General features: G+C 38.6%; 1 long non-coding RNA gene across 1 annotated transcript; it reads left to right on the plus strand.

The window, feature by feature from the left end:
- Window positions 1-4,249: 4,249 nt before the first annotated feature.
- On the plus strand, window positions 4,250-15,753 carry LOC118495947. The gene is made up of 4 exons (XR_004898406.1): window positions 4,250-4,260; window positions 6,784-6,787; window positions 9,398-9,401; window positions 15,608-15,753. It is a non-coding gene; the product is annotated as an uncharacterized LOC118495947 (long non-coding RNA).
- The last annotated feature ends 327 nt before the right edge of the window (window positions 15,754-16,080 follow it).

The raw sequence follows: 16,080 nt of genomic DNA on the forward strand, positions 1-16,080 counted from the left end.
AGCAGTGACCGTCAACTCAGACTGACAGCCTGTCATCTCTCCTCTTTCAGCTTCACCAAGCAGTGCCCCCTTCTCAACCCCCTCCACATTACAAACATGCACACACACACACTCTATAACACATAACACACATACCAGATGTATATCCACATCTGTATATACTGTACATACCAAACACACACAAGCAGAGCCTCCCACGCTTTAGCTTTGAGGCTTTTAGTAGCTCTGGTGAGTAACTCATTGACTCAGACAAATATGATCATAGTCTCTCTCTTGCTCACTCTCCTTCTCCTGCTTACACACACATGGATGTTGGGTACAGTGGCATGCTGCCGAGCTGGAGCCATTTCTATTCAAATGGCTGCAGTCACATGTTTCAGGCCGTTTGCGCTTGGCTGAGCCTTGCTCCCTGGGTTGGATCACCAAGGTAAGGCCCCTGATTAAAATGCTGAAGTGGATCAGCAGATGATTTCACCTTCCCTTTGCTCCAGCATCAAGCTGTTTGTGTCTGCATGTCATTCAACACTGGCTACCCCACTGAGCTCAATGCAATAGCTTACAGTTTGTGTAGTCTTGAGAATAGTTGTGTACATTTGTAGTGGTAATCTGCAAGAACTTAGTTGTTTTTATTGTGATGACACGTGCCCTCATTGCTCTGGTGTTGAACTGCACTAACCAGAACTCACTTGGGAAACAATTAGGGCTGAACGATTAATTGCATTTGCGATAATATCGCGATATGTTAAAACGCGATTTCCTAATCGCAAAGGCTGCGATTTGGTCACATGACTCGCGAGAGCAAATCAGTCTGCACTCCGCAGAGAAAGCATCAACTTAGCACGCTAACGCTACGCCGTACCTTGAGCTGATTTCTGTCATTCAAACAACTCTGAGTTGTAGTTTAAAACTTTTACAGCCATTTTAATAAAATGAAGGGTTTTATTCTGGTTATAGTCCATACGTGCAGTTAATGGATACAGACACGCAGAACTGAAGGCTCGGTTGGCAACTAGCTCTGATTTGCTGTTAGCTCCGGTTAGCGGCTAGCTCCGTTATAAAGATATGGAGTGGAGGAGCTGCCACTGAGAGGGGTAACAACCAGACTCTGATAAATGACGTTCGGGGAGCTTTCACAGCAGCGTGGCCGCGGTGTTTCAACGGTTTTATTAGTACAGTTAATCCCATGGCAAGAACACCAGCAACTAGCTAACGTAACGTTAGCCTCTCTGAACAAGTGCACACGGCAGCACGCAACTTCACGAGTGGGAGGGGCTGGAGGCAGATCCTCTCTGTGCACTGTAAAAAAAAATACACTGTTGTGTGTGTGTGTGTGTGTGTGTGTGTGTGTGTGTGTGTGTGTGTGTGTGTGTGTGTATATATATACTATATTTTTACTTTTTTAACTGTCTAGTGTGTAATTGTGTGTTGTTCATACTATAAAATTATGTATTGTTTGTCTTTGTTGAATAATACAGAAGACAAAGCTTAAAAAAATAATCGAATCGCAATCGCAATATTTGGGAAAAAAATCGCAATTAGATTATTTTCAAAAATCGTTCAGCCCTAGAAACAATCAGTGTGACATTGTTTTCCTGGTATTTTTTTATAAACCACTTTTGAGTGTTACACATGCTTACTACTAGAGATGCACTGATTCCACTTTTTTACATTTCAAATCAGGGCTGTAGCAACCATTGAAGACACTGAAGTGATGTCCTTTTGTATTTTCTTCTTGGACTTTGGGTGTTTTGGCAACATGGGGGGGGGGGGTTTAACATTGTATAATTTGATACCTACACATTTTTCAGCTGATTCCAGTATTTCACAGACCCAGTGTTTTTCAACCAGGATTCAGTATTTATAGCGTTGAGAGCACTCTGAATCAGCATTTCGACCTTCATGTTGGGAAATCAAACAGCGCTTTATTTTAGGTCCGTAATTCTCATACAATCTCATCAAGAAATTTCCTGGAAAAAACAATGTGATTGTGTACTATTTACAGAGAAATGTTAATATGAGTTAATTTAGTTGTGTTGACTTTGTAAGAAGTTGTTGACTCTAAAAAAAATCCAAAGAATTGTATAAAATTAGATACTTTCTTTTTGTTGGAAACAGGCTGTGGGAGACTTCAATTCATGACCTCAGTATTCCTAATATCTTGGCTATGGCCCTTCTCCCAATAATAAATATGAAAATATTAAAATACCTTAACTGATCCAAAACCAGTGCTCTTCTTTCTGTTTCAACTTGAAAATGTAGAGATTAATATAGACATTTGATAATAATGTGACTAATAAATAGAATTTACTGATCCAGTATTTGGGTTCAATACATCACTAACTTTTTGTCCAAACAAGCTACAGAACAAATTCATTACTTCTTGTTTCCCACAGGACATAAATGGTTGAATCACTAGTGCTATATGCAGTGTATTATATCAATCAGTAAAAAAAGTAGAATGTGCATTTATTCATACATACATTTGCAGGGCATCACTTGAATAAAGGTAGACCACCTATGCTCAATTACATAGTCCAATGAACTGGGAAAAGTTACAGGAATCTATTCTGTCAAAGCTCAGAGCTGTGAAATGTGTTTTATGAAAGGAGAGAATACATTCGCTCATGTTTTGTCAGTGATTTCCAATTTAGCCAATAATTGTAGCTGGTACTGACCCGACCACTAGCACTGCATCATTTATAATTGATGCCTTCAGACATAACTGGTATTAATATACTTACTTGCTCAGTATTATATTTTACTCACATTTATTTAAAGCCATTGATTTTTTATCTCACATTCTGAAATAGCTAGACATGTCTTAAACGGCTCACAGATGGATGACTGCCAGAGTTGCTTCATGTCTCAGTTGGATAGAGCTGATTGGAAACTGGTTCCCTGCTGTTTTTGCTGCTGTTTATAAACCTAATACCAGCACATCATTTCTGAAAATATTGTAATCTTAGAAATGACTAGAGATTATTGTATAAGGTTTTGTCTGACTCTCATTTGTGATTCATTAAAACATTTGTCTTTAGACCAGTTGTATGTAATATATTGGACTGTGTCCATGTATTCACCAAACATATTAATAATCAATTATAACATGTGCATTAGAGTTATTTGACAATGAGCTAATCAAATGCACATTTCTGTAACAGTAAAATAACACTTCAAATGTGTTTGAAAAAGTCACACTCAAAACAGCAGAGGTAAAGAACATGGAAATTAACTGTTAACACATCTAGGTCAGTCAGGCGATACCAAATTTGATCAGGATTTAGCTTATATATATATATATATATATATATATATATATATATCTCATTATACTGCACCAGGACTGAGGAGTTGCTGTTGGTATTCAACTGATAATTTCTATGACCCACAATCCTCTCTGGTTACCCAGCAACAGGCTGCCTGACAACGTCCCCCAGGAGGGAGATTTGGTTTAGGAAGCAGAGGAAACAGGAGGAGGCTAGCCTATGCCAGGAGACTGCGAGAAAAAGAGAGAGATGCTATATTTTATCAAGTATAGTTGTATGAGCCAACCAGCACTAAAACCTTGTTTCGACTTTATCTAATACAGGTGCTGCAGGATGCCTCCTGGTCAGCTGTTGCACAAACGGGAAAAGAAGCATTGCAGAAAAACCTGTGCAATGTAACAAGAGGAAAATATATAGCACAGGCAGCTTGGAAAGAGGCTGTCCGTGGCCTTTAGCGGTGCCATAAACATTCCACAGTTCAATATTCTTTGTGTAGGAATTTCATGTTGTTATGAAACAGTTTTTTATTCAGTGCAACTGTAATTTCTTTTTCTGCTCCTAAGGTAATATTGGCAGCATGAATGCATCATCTACTTGAGGGTAATGTGTCGCACCACAAAATGAAAGCAAAAACAAAATTCTGACTCTGTTCTGGAGTGAGGTCTGCTCTTTGTGTACCTTTTCACAATTGTGAACAACATGCCACTGCTCTGCATTGATCTGTCTGCACGGGAACAGTACAACATCTGATCGATTGGTTGAACTTGTCGTGCTCATCATGTGCGTCTGAGCAGACAGAAGCAAGAGGTGTGATGGCTCTGAGAGTCAGCAGTTTTATCACGTTGTCCTTGACTATAAGGAAGCTGCATGCAATGGTGGAAGACCAGTGGTTGGCATCATTTACTCAAGTAAAAGTAGCGATTCCACACAATTTAAAAAAACTCTCTAAAAGTCTTGCATTCAAAATGTTACTGGAATTACAGAAGCATTATCAGTAAAATGTATTTTCAGTTATAATTTGTACGACATTTTAATGAAACCAAACCTTGTTTGTGATGCTATGTATGGCTGTTTTAAATTATTTTTAACTAAAACAATTACAACTTTACACATTACGGTACAAATCTTTTTTTTATTTTTTTTTTATAGCTCCTTTCTACCTATGTGACGCACACTGTAGCAGAGTGTTTTTCCTGCATGGCTCTATGACGTGTACCGTTAGACAGCCAATCACAAGCTTTATTAGATCTTGTTACAAGCATACTGCACGCTTATTGGCTCACTGACGCTGATGAGTTTTAATCCTTATAGTATTCTCGATACCATGGAAGCAATTCTGTCGGTGCCCAAATGTATCAAAGTTCGTTACCCAGCCCTAAGAGCTGTATCAAGTTACTGCTAATGCAAACCAAACATTTCCTACTACTGCTGCTGCTTCACATTAAGAGTGTTAAAATGGTGAAAGTGCTCATTATGGAGCAGAATGGCTCCTCTCAGTTATGTCATTATATATCACATTATTGGATTGTTATTACGGATGCATTAGTGTGTGAGCAGATTTTTACTGTTGTCATTGGCCGCTGAAGCTAATTTTAGCTACTTTCCGTACTGTTGGGTAGTTTAACCTATAACACTGCATCAGTTTGTATTATTGTATTATATTATTTTGAAAATATAGCTGTCAGATAAATGAAGGTAGTACAAAGTACAAAGTAGCATCAAATGTAGGTAGCTAAAACGTGTACTTAAGTGCAGTACTGTAAATGTACTTTAGTTACATTCCACCACTGCCTGCATGTATACTTTTCTGGCTAGTATCTTTAAAGCTATAGTGAGTAGTTTCTGTCGCCCCCATGAGGAACTCTAACTATCCATCCATCCATCTTCGTCCGTTTATCCGGTATCGGGTCGCGGGGGGAGCAGCTCCCTCTAACTAATGACAACAAAACAGTTGCCACGTCCACATGATACAAGCCTTACCCCTCCCCACCACACACACACACACACACACACACACACACACACACACACACACACACACAGTTACTCATAGCCAAGGAGGACACGGAGGATTAAAAAAAAAACAATGGACTCTTCAGAAGAGGTAATTATTTTCACTTGAGCTTCTGCGTGGGAAAGTCACCGGACGACACAATCTTCTGAACATATCCATACTGAGATATACAGAGAGAGTTGTGTGGAGCTGATAGTCTTAATTAGCTATGGAACAACTCATTTGACAATGGCTTTAATGTAACAGGCGTTCATTAATATCAAAAAGTTACGCACTAAAGCTTTAAGGAAAATGACAAACTGTGTTCTGTGTTTGTGCAATCACAACAAAGTCATTTAGCACAAACTAAGAAAACCCAAATATATGATGACTGGATCCACAGGAATTCACCAGCAGACACCTATATTGATATGTGAACCTTTTCCATTGTTGCGGCATTGATTCTAAATTCACCCTGCAGACGACTGAGAATCGATCCCTTTTTGTGTTGCCTAGATCTTCTGTCAAGTACAAACCCCGGCAAATTTCTCCCTTTCAGCTGAGAGAAAACGTCTTTGTGCTCTGAGAAAAAAGCACACCTATACTGAAGGCCATGTTTTTTTCGTCTATGGTTCAACACCCTAATTGATTTTTTTAATAACGCTCCCCTGAAGAAGAGAAGGTAGTTTGCTCCCTCTCAACTCAGCCTCACTTTTGGATTTACAAGGCATTAGCATTCTGGAGAGAATGGGCTGCTCTCCTTTGAGAGGAAGGAGAAAAAAGCATTGTCAGGAAGCAGTTGTCTGTAAATGAATGGCAGGGTCACCCACCACAGTAAAATGTTAATGAGGAACAGTACACTAGTTCAGAATGCAGGAGGGCTTGAAAGAGGCAAGCTTGAATATCACACGCCACAGTAATTGAGGCGTACTCTCCTTGCCACAACCGCTGAAAACAAACTAATCAAAACATATGGCAATGTGGTCACGGTTTGAAATTTTTTAAGGAGCCACTTTCATAATAAGGTTCATGTGTCAACACAATAACGTGTATTTTAGCATTTAAACTTTGTCTCTCGTCTGGAGTAGCTTGTTTCTCTGTTGAAGGAGAGGGTTAAATCTTATTAGCAAAACTGCAGTTAATAGAGAGGAGGGCAAAGTTCAAATCCACAACATTCCAACAGGAGATGTGAATAGATATTCTCGTGTTCATAACATCCATATTTATGACTGAATGATTTGATAATTGAATGCACAATGGGTTTTCTATAAAATTACAGCCAGCAAGGCTATATGATGTAAACTTCTCATGTGAACGTTGTGTATTCTGAAGGACAAATTCAGTGAAATGTCACGTCACACTGCAGTAAGGAAGTGTCATTGCAAGTTGTTTGATCAGCCCTTGACGGACACGTTGCAGAAACAGTGTGACCTTTCTGGAGACGCTGCGGCTACTCGATCAGCAGTTTGTCGAGGTGGTACACAACTCGGTTGTACACGCCCACTGCAGATGCTGTCCTCAGAGAGAGGTCCCCAAGCCTTATCACCTCAGAGTGTATTGAATTTTAGTTTCCTATTAGGATAATGTTTGACTTTTCTATCTTGATTAAGGTGTTACTGACTATTGTCACCACAGTGTGAGTCCAGCTGCCTCAATTGAGTTGTCATAAGGACTTGCATGTAAAATAAACACAAGGGTAGAACAACCATGGATGTAAGCAGACAAATTAGAAAAAGAGCCTAGGAACTATTTATTTGTTGTTAGTATTTAGTTGTTGTTTTACTAATAATAAGAAGTATTGTTTGATTATTCTAGATGTTTGCTTTATTAAGATGAGATTTTTGATAGCATTTTATTTTGCTAGGTTGTTGTTGTTGTATGCACCTGGATTTTTACCAGAGCAAGAGAGGCAATGAGAGCCATTATTTCTTTGTTCCTTTGTTTGCTTGCTTGTTTTTGGAGAAATAAATCGTAAGAAACTCAGAAACTTTGCACAGACAATGGACTTATTTTGCCTGCGTACACCACATGCCCATGGTGCATCAGTGGCCCTTTGATTTAAGTTTGATTTTGATTTTACTGACAAATGGCCAATACAGAGCCAAGGGAACAGATGAAAGGGACATTTGAGACCAAACTAGAATTAGAGAGGAGGAGAAAGAATATGATTCAGTGGGTAGACAGTGACAGAAGGTCCTTATTATATAATATTTTCAGCCCTTTTGAGGTTATAAAACACAAGATGAGAGCATTTGGTGGGCATGAGCATTGGAGAATAAATAATAGTTTTATAAACATTTTTTTATAAACATTTTATAATAAGTACACAAACTCTGAATTGCTTAAACTTGTTTAGTTAACTAATAAAGGACTAAATCAGATTATACAGTAACTTCTAATGAACAAGAAGCAACAGTAACAGAGCTAAAATGATTCGCAAATTAAGCAACTAGTCGATCAACATAACATGAATTGGCAGCTGTCTTGATAATTGATTAACTGCTTAAGTCTTTGTTTAAAGAAATTGACTAATTCTTGTTCCAGCGTCTCCAATGTGAGGGTATGCTGCTTTTCACTGTTTGTATCATTGTAAACTGAACACTATAGCTCAGTGTTAATCACAAACTACAAACCCCAATTCCAATGAAGTTGGGACGTTGTGTAAAACGTAATTAAAAACAGAATACAATGGTTTGCAAATCTTTTCCAGCCTATATTCAGTTGAATACACTACAAACACAAGATATTTAATGTTCAAACTTACTCATTTTAAATTTGATGCCTGCAACACGTTCCAAAAAAGCCGGGATAGGGGCAACAAAAGACTGGGAAAGTTGAGTAATGCTCAAAAAACACCTGTTTGGAACATTACATAGGTGACCAGGTTAATTGGTCATGATTGGGTATAAAAGCGCAAAAGAGCATCCCCTAAAAGTCGTTCACAAGCAATGGATAGGGCGAGGTTCACCACTTTGTGAACAACTGGCTGAGCAAATGGTCCAACGGTTTAAGAACATTTCGCAAAGTACAATTGCAAGGAATTTAGGGATTTCATCATCTACAGTACATAATATCATCAAAAGATCCAGAGAATCTGGAAAAATCTCTGCACGTAAGTGCCGAACACCAACATTTAATGCCTGTGACCATTAAAAACCGACGTCATTATGTAAAAGATATTACGACGTGGGCTCAGGAATACGTCGGAAAACCATTGTCAGTTAACACAAGTAACACAACACAAGTTACTCCTCCAGGACGGTCTGACATTTGTGCAGGGCAAAAAAATAAAAATAAGAATCTCCTGGAAAATAAAGACTGCTTATGCTAATACGTTTAGTTATCATGATGATGTAAAAAAAAAAAAGTCATACATTTCGCTGTAGCCTTCTGGCTGAGATTCACTCCACTGGGTAACCATATTTAGCATAATATGCAGCTGAACTTTAAACTAAAACCTTCCATTTGCAGCACTTAACTTACAGGTGGTTTCCTTAGTTACAGTACCTGGGGCTGGATACTGTACCTGGAAAAAAAATATATCAAGGCAACACAGCACACATTGGCGGGGTCTGATAATTGCAGTTTTCAGGGATGCAGGGAAACTGCCTGTGAGTAACAAGCCATTTACAATAAGCAACAAATCCATTGCAAACGAGCTAAAAACCTTTTTAAAGAAACTAGCAGGCATGATGTCTAGAGAGCAATGGGATGGCTTAAGAACCTGCATGATTTCTGTGAGTGTTTTGTCATTAATAGTAATAAATTGTGACATAGAGACCATTCCTTTTTTATGGGGTGATAAAGTGTCAATGTTTCCACTCAGAGTGGAGCTAATACTGAATCTTATGTTTTCAATTTTATTCTGGAAGAATTGGGCAAACTCCTTACATTGTTTAGTTGAGACAAAGTCAGGGCACGACTGCATGGGGGGATTAATTAACCTATCAACAGTGGCAAATAATACACGTGTATTATTAATAGGGCTGTCAATCGATTAAAAAATGTAGTCTAATTAATTACATACTCTGTGATTAATTAATCGAAATTAATCGCATACGTAATTAACGGTGCCTGGACCGATACTTTTTAAGAAAGTAAAAAGCCTAGCGGTAGGCTAACGTTAGCTGCTGTCGAGTATAGTGTTAACTAGTGTCATGTGCAGCGGTGTTTGTGTTGCCTGTATCGTCTGTTTCAGAGCATCCGAGAGAAGCGCAGACATATCGGTGGCACCAGATTTCGGTAGCCAACCCTATTCAGGAAGAAGATTTTTACAAGTAAATGTTCCAATCAATGATCCAGGCAGCACATTCTTGTCTCCCTCCTTCATTTTACAGTCGAATGGTGGCTAGAACGGCTCCGGGTCAAACGTCAATATGGAATGGATTAATCTGCGTTATTTTTTTTTAACGCATTATTTTTTCTCCGATTAATTAATCGAAATTAACGCGTTATTTTGACAGCCCAAATTATTAATATTATCATTAATAATTACTGAAAAGTGGGACTGCTTCGTACTACATAACACATAACATCTTTGTAGATCTCATGGTCAATATGTGTTTTCATTTTTCGCCATCTTCATTCTGCCTTCCTGCATTCTTTCTTCTGATTAGCTACTGTCGGGACATTTCTCCATGAGGCTTTCTGTTTACCAGACCTTATTTTAGTCCTAACTGGTGCTATGACATCAAGTACCCCGAGTATTTTGGAATTAAACTGTTTGAGATGATCTTCTACTGCTGTAGTAATTTATTAGATACCAATTCCATGAAAGTAAGACTGGTGTAGTCAGTAATATACCTTTTTTTGACCGATTTAGATCGTGTGAGAATCACTGGAGAAACTACTGCCTGCATCAAAGAAAATGCAGTAGTGGTCAGACAGAGCTACATCCCTATACTATATACTATACAAGTATGAGCCTTACATCTAGAAAAACATTTATCAAAAAGGTACTTCAGCAGTCATTTTATAATTGCATCTTCACTAATTTTCTAACTTTTAGTAAAACAAATGTATTTATTAAGGGCTGATATTCAAACACACTCGATGGAAATTGTTGCAACTCCGTGATCCACAGCTGAATGATAAACAAATTCCAATTAGGTTGATTTATTTAAGTGATAGATGTTTAATTTTTATAACTATTCATTCACAATTTTGTTTGGCTTATGGTATATGTTTACATATATATATATATATATATATATATATATATATATATATATATATATATATTTTCTCTTCCTTAAAGCTGTTCTAATAAATATTTTTCTATTAATAATGGATCAAATGACTACTGTATGTACAATATAATGTGAAAGGGGACGGTTGTAGTGATGAACCCACAGAGAATTATAACTAAATTTAGCAGTACTCTCACCAGACTCATCTGTGTTTTTTCCAGACACAGCAGGCAGCTGTTTTCAGCACACACAAAAACTCTGAAAACCCACTGGTCACTACTTGCTCAGCACCAAACAGCCGACAGATTATGTTAGCAGCTAGCTGGTGAAAGTGGAGCATTTAGCAGATAGAGGGCCAGATAGTCGTGGACATCAGAGTGGACAGGATGGTGAAAATTGGACAACATTTGTTGGATAGACAGAAACACAACTCTATATGAATGCTAATTTTGCTCCATGTTTGTTAGATGTATAAATAGACAACTATTTGCTAATACATTTTTTTTTTTTAAAGTGTTGTGTTTGCAGCATTTTCCCACTGCCCCCATGTGGGCAAAAAAAAAATCAATTAATGCAGGTTTGAGAAATAGTAAGAACACAAACTAAAAAATGCAGCAACCTATTGGTGCGCTTTAGAGACTGTTTCCCCCCACTTTAGACAAACCCAGGCTGTTTTCCCCTACTTGCAGACTTTATACTCAGCTAAGCTAAACATGTACTGCACTGACTACAGTGGTATACTTAGCTCACAGATGGTATGTAGTTATATATACTAAAACTGAAATCATACAAAGTTTATTAACCTTAAGAGGTGAGTAAAGTTTGTCCTACGTATAAAAGGTCGGTCAAGAGAGTTGAGGTGGGTTTACACCCCCACAACAACAACAACAACCCTGCTACACGTGATACAGTGTGTATTGGAGGAAACATCGGAGAGCTGGTCAGGTTGTAAGTGCTTTGGTCTGTAGTGTGTGCCATGACCCCTGGCAGGGCCTATTAGAGGAAATGTCTCTGTGGTCTACATGCCTCCAACCTCTCTGGCAGCCACCAAGCAACATCAATTACACCCACAGCAGCTCCAGCCTATAGCTACACTAGTATATTGCCATCACCACAGGGGTAATTGGTTCACTATATACTTCCAATTCCGAGCAAGTCGCAGCCTATTTTTCCAGTCAATCAACATTGGTCCATGTTAAAATTGCTATTATAGCCTGCAGCTTCAGGATGAGGTCCTAAGATTGAACAAGAGGGGGGGGGCAGGATACTATACCAGCAGTGATCAAAGTGATCAGCTGTGAGATATTGATGCATGTGGGACTGATGTAGTTTCTGTTTAGGCACACTATAACCTTTTAACAGCAGCGAATCTACACATACAGTACAGTAAAGTCCTCTGAGATGGATGTACTGTACATGCATGATGCGTCTCGGTCCCTGCAGCGAGTACAACTTTAATGTCCTCCTCTGCAGTGATGCACACATAAACTGTTGTTTGGATTCAACCTGTGACCTTTTCATTTACAGGACAGTTTCACTTACCACCAGGCCAACGCCGTCACCTAAAGTGACCGGACAGTTCTGACAACAATAATTAACTCCATGTATTACATAGTCCAGGATAATGTAAATGTCTTATGTCATTTCTGTTTATAAATGCTTAATTTGACTGATATTAGTCATGACAGCAAGAGTGCACACACACACACACACACACACACACACACACACACACACACACACATTTTCTCTCTCTCTCTTTCTAACACCACAGTCACACACTTGAATGCTTAATGCCATACACATGTGGGGAAATTATACACACTTGGATACACACTCTCTTTTTAATTCCCTTTAATTTAATGAAGCTTTATTGGCATGAGATTTTGATAATAATCAAATTAATTAAAAAACATGTTGCCACAGCTTATACATACAGTAAACAGACTGAAGCATACAGTAAATGATAAATAAATATATAATATACATACAATACTGAATATTTTCCAGCACGTGCAAGAACACACACACACATATACAGTAAAGCTACACGCTTCCATGCATGCACAATTAAAAAAACACCATGTGTCCTCTGCGGAAATGTGCGTGTTCATGCTCAGTGCGGCTTCTGCAGCAGATGAAAGGTCGGTGGAAGTACATCCCAAAGCGCTGTATGTGGTGTACATTTAAAAAGACAGGGACTGCAAGAGCCACACACACACACACACACACACACACCCACACACACACCAGAACAGAACAATATTCACAAAAAAACAAACCCAGAATGCAGATGTGTACCACACACAAACAGATGCATACAGAAAGCAAGTATAAACACAATGACTAACACACATCGAGGCACAGATACAGAAACACCAGGCCCCCTGGCTGAGGCACTAGGGCCAATTAGGATGCCAAGGCCAATGCATCATCGGAGGGAGCCAGCTGTCTGTGGGCTGCCCTGATGTGGCTGTCCTCACTGCGCTCTGTAAGCCCTCTGCTCCTGGGGGTCTGGACCAGATCTGACACACACACACAGCCAATCTCTCCCTCGCTCTCACTCAAGAAACAGGAGGCATGTAACAAGCAACAGGTTAACCAGTCTCTCCAGGATTTTGCTGCCTTTTTTATAGATTGTTGCAGCCCAAAATGCCTGATTTTGCGGGAGCTTTTGTAAAAAATTGCAATAAAAGTTGTGATGTCTTTTGTATGTTTGTTGCAATTAAGTTGCGGGAGACAGTGAAAGTTGCAAAAAAAGTTGCAATATTTTTTTGTATAGTTCTTTAAAAATATAAAGGAAACTTGTTTCAGGGAGAATAAAACTACTCTGGGCTGACTTTTCCTAGTAACCTTACCAAAAAGGCTCAAGATGCTGCAAATGTTGGTATAATATGAAAATGGCTGGTGGATTTAAGACAAAAAATAATAATTTATTGAATTAATCAAATCTGAACATATCTGTCAGTGGCGGTCCGTGTACTTTTTCGTTCATTCGATTTTCATTTCATAAACAGTATTAAAAAAACAAAAAACGAATGCTTATTTGATTTTTGTTTTAAAATACAAAATTTTAAATTGAAATACAAGGCATTTTTTTCCTTTTCATGGTCAAAAGGGGATGGGAGAAATTAAAAATATGCTGTGATTTTCATTTTCTATTTCATATAACAAAAATAAAATCACTCGAAAATAGAAATGAAAAATGCCTGTTATTTTCATATTCAGAGACCGGATGTTGTCATTTCCAAGGCAACAGCGCCAGTTTAGCCTACCAGTGTTGCTTTTGTCGGTACACGATCCGTTCTGCCTGCACGATCCGTTCTGCACATGCGCAAGATAATACTGTTTTACGTATCCATACGACCTGCACGATCTGTTCCACGCTAGCCTATGGCTAGCCTCCACCGGGAAGCTAACGTTAGTTTAGCTAACAGCTAATTCGGCTAACCGCTAGCTGACAGCTAGATTCAGTCTAAAATAACGTTAACTCAAACGTAATGGGAAAAGCAGGCTACAGCTAAATTAAGACTTCACAGTAATAACAATAAAGACAAGTATTGAGTGATTGTATTTTAAATGAGCACAAGTAAAGTAGAACTGACGTAACAGCTGTTATATATGTTAGGTGTTTGTTATATATGTCAACGTTTATTTTCAAGTTTTATTTTGAGGGTCTTTTAAAGTTATTACATGCTGTCTCAGCTAGCAGTTAGCCGAATTAGCTGTTAGCTAAACTAACGTTAGCTTGGCTGTTGACCGGAAGCGTGGAACAGATCGTGCAGTGTCGTAAATCCTCGTACAACCGCGCATGCGCGAACATTTTGCGCATGTGCAGAACGGATCGTGCAGGCAGAACGGATCGTGTACCGACAGTTTTCAGCCCAGGCTAAAATTACTCTGGAAACATACTCTTGATAATGCTTGGGGGGAACTCTCTGTCTCTACCCGCAGCAGACAACTTCGCCGCAAGAGAGTCGAACCAGCTGAGGAAATAGAATTTCAGTTCACGGCTGTAACGTTACCGTTACGCCACCATTACCAATCCCAGCAAACTTTCTGTTGCTTGCTGATCTGGCAGAGAGTCACCGGGGGTTCGGGATCAGATCATGGGGATCAGACCTCCGGTGCTGGGTCTAATATTCTAATATTAGCTGCTGCAGCTAGCTAGCAGCTAGCCTCCAGCCCTGTGACCTCGGTCCCTGCGGTTCGCTGCCCAGTGCTGACTGACTCTGGTCCGTCTGCAGAGCTGGCGTTATACCCGCTCTAGCTGAGCTGGGAATCTGCCGCACTCGTGTTTTAGTCATATTTTCTTTTGTTTGCAGATAATGATATGCTATGATGCACTGATGTCAGGCAGGCTTGCTAGTTGCTTTTAGTCGAAGTCTGTGAGATAACAAAACTTCCTTTGAATATAACGTGCATATAAATAGACGGAATAAATAAAAGTCCCCTGAAATAAATAAAAGTAAAACATATGTATTTAGGCTATTGACCTATAATGACTAATGCGTATGTTCATATGTATTGCCTCATTTATGTATTTCATGATCTATTTCATAGCCATATTTATGTATATTTATGTAAAGGGGGGCAAAAAATGGATGATCAGTCACTTAGGAAGTTATAGGCTACAGTTTCCCTCAACTGCAGCCGGGACATTCTAAAACACTTAACGTGAAAAAGCTTAACATGGTTTAATCTACCTAAACAATGATCAATCAGATATCAGTCAGTTATCAGTCAGATAACGTCCATAATAATTGGACTTTGGGTTAGATTTTTTGACAGTTTTCAGTGGTTATGAGGAGCAATATGAGATAGAAATTTGGTAATCATTGATCATTGTTTAGGTACATTAAACCGCGTTAAGCTTCTTCCTCGCCATAGGCGCCAATGAAGAAGAAAACGTTAACGTGAGAGAACTTCTATAATCGTTGAATTTCAGTTTAGTTTTTTTGACAGGCTAAGTGTTCATGACAAGATATGGTCATGAGAAATATGGTGATGGTTAAGTGTTTTTTTTTCTTCATGTTAACCGTTTTAGAATGTCCCCTGCAGCCTGAGTTAAAGCAAATATGGTAGTGCATGTTTTGGTCATTCGATTTTCATTTCATGAAATACATAAATGAGGCAATACATATAAACATATGCATTAGGGTTTCCAAAGTAATTTTAGCCTGGGCTGAAAGCACCACTGGTAGGCTACACTGGCGCTGTTGCCGTGGAAATGACAACATCCGGTCTCTGAATATGAAAAAACAAGCCTTTTTTCGTTTCTATTTTCGAGTGATTTTATTTTTTGTTATATGAAAATGAAAATCAAAATATATTTTAAATTTCTCCCATCCCCTTTTGACCATGAAAAGGAAAAAATGCCTTGTATTTCAATTTCAAATTTTGTATTTTAAAACAAAAATCAAATAACCATTCGTTTTTTGTTTTTTAATACCTGTTTATGAAATGAAAATCGAATGAACGAAAAAGTACACGGACCAGTGGCTTGTTGATTTTTACATTGTTAATTTCCTATCCTGGCCTGGGACACACATTCAGTTTGATAAAGTACTTATTGGACTTATCATTGCACTTACACTAACGAGAGTAGCTGTCCTCAATTTAGGTCATCGTA

The sequence above is a fragment of the Sander lucioperca genome, chromosome 9 (genome assembly GCF_008315115.2).
Source record: "Sander lucioperca isolate FBNREF2018 chromosome 9, SLUC_FBN_1.2, whole genome shotgun sequence".
In the NCBI taxonomy this organism is placed as follows: Eukaryota; Metazoa; Chordata; class Actinopteri; order Perciformes; family Percidae; genus Sander; species Sander lucioperca.